At 38.1% G+C, this 5,495-nt stretch overlaps 1 non-coding gene across 1 annotated transcript; it reads right to left on the bottom strand.

The window, feature by feature from the left end:
- Window positions 1-4,855: 4,855 nt before the first annotated feature.
- Window positions 4,856-4,927, bottom strand: TRNAG-UCC (transfer RNA glycine (anticodon UCC)). Its single transcript has one exon. It is a non-coding gene; the product is annotated as a tRNA-Gly (tRNA).
- Window positions 4,928-5,495: the final 568 nt, after the last annotated feature.

Raw genomic sequence — 5,495 nt, 5'->3', positions numbered from 1 at the left:
ATGGGAAAACTGAGACACAGAGTGGGAAGTGACATGCAAGACATTACAACCAACCTGTGTCTGGCAGAGAAGGGGTATGACTTCAGGTTGTCCCTGTGTAAACCCTGTCACGTGCTCTTTCAGCTGCATCATATGCCTATGTTTAGTTTTCTAACCTTATTTCTTCTTGCTTTTCTACACATAAAATTGGTGCTGGTCATTCTTATATCCACAGTATCTCCACAAATACAACACGCTGGTACGTTTGTTCACCCTAGCCCTTTATTGGAATACCCCTGTCTCCTTGGAGAGATTCAGATCCCACTCATCTTCAGGGGTCCCACAAGCCCCCTTCACTCTATCCTTCCTCTCCTGTCAATTTTTCTATCATACAGTTCCCAGTATTAGCATATTATCATCATTATTTGATGGATGTTAATCATTCTTACCAAAACATCTTGTGAGCTGCCTGAGGGCGAGTACCATATTTTATATGCCTTTGATAATTCTTAGCACAGTCATAAGCCCATTGTAAATGACAATAAATGCTGGCTGTTTAACCATTATTTTTGCTTTAAATGAGCCTTTCCTTTTTTTGACCTTTTCCCAATGAGGATTTGTTCACAGACGGAAACTGAGTGTTAGCCATCAGTCATTCTACATTTCAGTTTTATAATATAATAACAGTAATTCTTATTAGGTTAATTTCCCTATTCAACATAAAACAGTAAATGTAAAACATGGAGAAATAACAAGTTGCTTTAAGACATTTCAGATGCCATTTGGAATTTTCAGGTTGAGCTGAAGAAATAATTTGAAAATGCTGGTGTCATGCATTTAAAAATATTTATTTTTGGCTGCTCTTGATCTTGGTTGTTGCGTGTGGGCTTTCTCTAGTTGTGGCGAATGGGGCTACTCTCTAGTTGTGCTGCATGGGCTTCTCACTGTGGTGGCTTCTCTGTTTGTGCAGCACAGGCTCTAGAGCACACGGCCTTCAGTAGTCGTGGCTCCTGGGTTCTAGGGTGCTGGCTCCATAGTTGTGGCTTACGGGCTCAGTTGCCCTGCGGCATGTAGGATCTTCCCAGACCAGGGATTGAATCTGTGTCTCCTGCATTGGCCAATGGATTCTTGGCCACTGAGCCACCAGGGAAGTCCATGTCGTGTCTTTTATACGCTATACTTTTATAGCGCCCACCCCCCCACCGCCAAATGGTCTATTAAAATGGATTAGCCAAACGGTTTGTTCAGGTTTTTCTGTAAATATTTATTTCATTATTTATTATAAACAAACACAGATCTAAAGAATGTAGTAGGCAAGGTAAGATTAGACCCTCTAGTTCCTAGTGTCTCTTCACACTATCTAAACAACATACTGATGAGGAAACAAGTCTTAATAAGGTGCTGGCTGCAGTATATACCCCAGCTTGGTGCTTCTTCCTTTATCAAGAACCACATTTCTCTCCCAGTTCATCCTCCGATCCCTTGTACCCTCTCCACCTCCTCTTTCCCTGCCCTGCCAAATATCTGACCATTCTTAGGACTCATATAGTCTAAATAATTGTCTTGGCATTTTTCTGATTTAGTATGAGTCTCAGAGCCAGAGAGAGAGAAATAGAAACAGGCAGGCCCAGTGAATCTCCATACTAACTTGATATAACATTCTGTACAAATTCCTCATGATAAATACTTATATGTAATCTTTGTATCCTTTTTGGATCTTTTTTAAAATTTCTACATCACTCTTTTCTTAACTTTTTGCACATTAATGATTCTGGTATAGGCATTTTCTAAGATTGATGGATAACTAGCTAAAAGGTTTCATAGCCCAAGGCAAGGGAGAGGTCCATTAACTTCACATGGTCAATAATTTCCCTGGGTAATGCCCTCTTCTGAGACTTTATTACTAATAAAACCCATGTTTTAATGTTCAGAAAAATTAAACATCATTGTAAGCTGTTCATTCTTAAAATTATGCCTGTCCTTGCCTTTTTGCTGTGTCTTCATTCCTCAAATATGTTGTTACACTCTTCTTATATATTTCTTTAAAACTTAAATTTTGTTTTATTTTTATATATTGAGTCCCACACCTAGAAACTCATGTTCATTTTCAAGGGACACATTTATGTATTCCCTTAAATACAGGAATTAAGCATGGTATTCTGAAAAGGAGTATCTGTAACAAGTAGCTTTAGTCAAACTATATATTTATATCTGATGGGTCTACTAGGATTACTGGGATACAAAACCACCATCTGAAAAAAAAGAAAAAAGATACCATCCATTGGGGAAAATAACATAATTTTGTTTTGTTGCCCTCTTGTTTAATGGATTGACTGACTTGGACTGAATATGAGGCTTTCTCTTCTGCAGACCTTCCTTTTTCATCCAGAGAAACCTTCTGTGGACTATTATTGGCCTTTTTGTAATTTGTCAGCCTATCTGAAATCATTCACTCTTTTCATGGCTTTTAATTTTTAAATCTCTTCCAGTCACAAAACTTAAAAGGTCCTTTTTATTTTCTGAAATAAGTTCAAATGCACTTTGGACTTATTTAGTTTTCATTTAAGTTTCATTTAGTTTTTCATTTAAGTTTCTTAGTTTTCATTTAAGATAAGCTTAAGGCATTAAATGATCAACTAACTGAGAACATCTACCTATATTTTTAACTCATGCTAGTAAATTGTCAATAATCTATAGTCTTGGGTGCATACTGTCTCATACTGTTCCCAGTCCCAGTTTTTTTTTTTTTTATTTCAGTGATCTAAAAAACACAGAAAGAATGGGTTGGGAATCAAAAAAATCTTATTTCGAGCTCACCCTTACCAGCCAAGTGACCTCCAGGAAATATAGTAGTACATTAGTTGTACATTACCTCTCAGAACCAATATTGAAAAGCAGTAATACTTGGCTTGCCTTGTTTACAGGGCATTAGTAAGAAGGAGTGGAGGCATTGTGGATGAAAATGCTTTCTGAAATCTAAAACCCCAAATAAAAAGTACTATTGTGTATAACTAGCAAACTGGAATAGATGTAGCTGCATTTCAGCCTTTCTGCTTCTCTTGGCGTGGAATGTCTCTCTATAAATTACTTTGTCTGCCACTGGCAATTTGTAAAATGGAAAAAAATCAAGGTCAAGAAAATATGCTCATGGGTTATTCTTCTGCATATTAATAAGTGGAAATGGTCCCCATTATTGCCCTATAAGTTATAAAACCTGGGGGAGCCATGTTGGCTAATTATGTTAATAGTTAGATGCTGGAGGATGTTGAAGATTAATTCCTATATAGAATTTGTCTCATCATCCATTTCTTACCTGCCAATCTGTTCCAACTACTAAACACTCAGGCAGAAAGCACAGAACTCCAGCCATTAGAAAACAAATGTCCGCACATATTTAACTACCAATGTGCCTGGATCCTTCATCTTTGATGAAAATATATTGCCTGTGATGAAATTATATTGTAAATATTTGCTTGACCTTTTCAAGTGGAATGGATTTGCTGTTCTCTATAGAACTGTGTAATATATGAAAGTGAAAAGTGATGTCGCTCAGTCATGTCCAACTCTTTGCAACCCAATGGACTGTAGCCTACAATGCTCCTCCATCCATGGGATTTTCCAGGCAAGAGACTGGAGTGGGTTGCCATATCCTTCTCCAGGGGATCTTCCCGACCCAGGGATTGAACCCAGGTCTCCCGCATTGTAGGCAGGCACTTTATCATCTGAGCCACAAATGACTGTTCAGTCAGATCAAATAAATACTTCCAGTAGTATTTTCTGTATAATCTGCTCTAGAAAAACCACTCCATTTTCTAATGGATTCGATAGAAGACTAAAAGAAGCTACTGATGTGAGGCAGCTTAAAATGGGCAGTGGGAAAATGTTTAAAATTAGTAAAAAGTTGGACAGGAAATCTTCATCATGAGAAATTAATCAGATGTAAAAATTCATATTCCTTGATAAAAGGAATCACAAATGTGTGCAGTGCTTTCAACTAGGGTAGTATTGTCATTTGGGAAAGAACACTTCATTGTGAGGAACCCTCTCTCTGAGGGCAGGATATTTAGTAGCCACGCCTGCCTTGCCATCTAATGACCCTACCCACTGTCATTGTAACAAACAGCTTTTTTTTTTTTAGGACTAGGAATCACCCACTATTGAGAACCACTGGAATAAAAATTCTACATGTTAAAGTTGGAATAAGATCTAGGTTTTTGTCAGACAGTGGACACTAGAAACACACAGAATAATTTTGAAATGACAGATAAATTGAATTTTGAAGATAATTTTAATTATAGTGGAGAAAGCAATTTTAGTTGTACTTGATTATTACATTTACAGATGAATAGCTTCTGTTGAAACCAACTTTTAAATATTAATCACTTTCTGTTATTTATGATAAAATACAGTTTACAAATGAATTTTATGAATTCTGTGAATTAATTTGACTTACTAATTGACAGTTTCCTATCACTGACTTGAATTTTCTCCATCTGGACAAATTGCACTAAGTCCCCCCTACCCCGCCAAGAATGCCAGCTCTGCTGTCACAGTTACTAATATACATCACCCTGTCCTCACATGGCATTGACTCCAAGAAGTTTCCTGTTGAATTCTTCTCCAGATATTTATTGACTGGCAAATAAATGTCATTTAGTTTCAGTAAAATACAGTCAAGAGCTTATAGCTACAAATACCATCACTGTTTTGAAATAGAATCTTTATTATGGCCTGTAGGTTCAGTGTGATTTGGTACCTGGCTATCTCTGAGACTTCATTTCCTACTTCTTTGTTTAAAAAAAAAAGAAAAAAAACCATTATTTGGCTATGCTAAGTCTTAGACTCAGGATCCTTAGTTGCAGCGTGTGGGATCTAGTTCCCTGACCAGGGATCGAACCTGGACCCCTGCATTGGAAGCACAGAGTCTTAGCCACTGGACCACCAGGGAAGCCCCAATTTCCTACTCTTTAACTGCTCCCTTCTCTTAGTTTCACTGGCTTCCTTGTAGTCCCTGAAACTGCCTTCTGCCAGGTCCTTCAGGGGGCCTTGCCCTGGCAAACCCACCTACCTGGATCTTGTTATTCCTGATTGTCACATTCTTCTTTTCTTCTTTCAGAACTCCACTCATCCCGTCAGAGAGATCTTTTAGGACCAGTGTATCTTAAGTGTGTTTCCTTTCACTCTGCCATTCTCTGTACCCTTTAGCTGGCCTTTCTTTTTTTTTTTTTTAATTTAATTTTATTTTATTTTTTAACTTTACAGTATTGTATTTGTTTTGCCATATATCAAAATGAATCCGCCACAGGTATACATGTGTTCCCCATTCTGAACCCTCCTCCCACCTCCCTCCCCATTTGGAGGATAATTATTTTACAATGTTGTGATGTCCTCTGCCATACAGCAGCATGAATCGTCCATAGGCATACATGTGACCCCTCCCTCGTGTACTCCCCTCCCATCTCCCTCCCCACCCTATCCCTCCAGGCTGTCACAGAGCACCAGCTTTGCACTCCCTG

This window comes from Bubalus kerabau, chromosome X, assembly GCF_029407905.1.
Source record: "Bubalus kerabau isolate K-KA32 ecotype Philippines breed swamp buffalo chromosome X, PCC_UOA_SB_1v2, whole genome shotgun sequence".
NCBI classification, from domain to species: Eukaryota; Metazoa; Chordata; class Mammalia; order Artiodactyla; family Bovidae; genus Bubalus; species Bubalus kerabau.
Note: the sequence above shows the minus strand (reverse complement) of the source record. Positions and strands in the feature narration are given on the sequence as shown.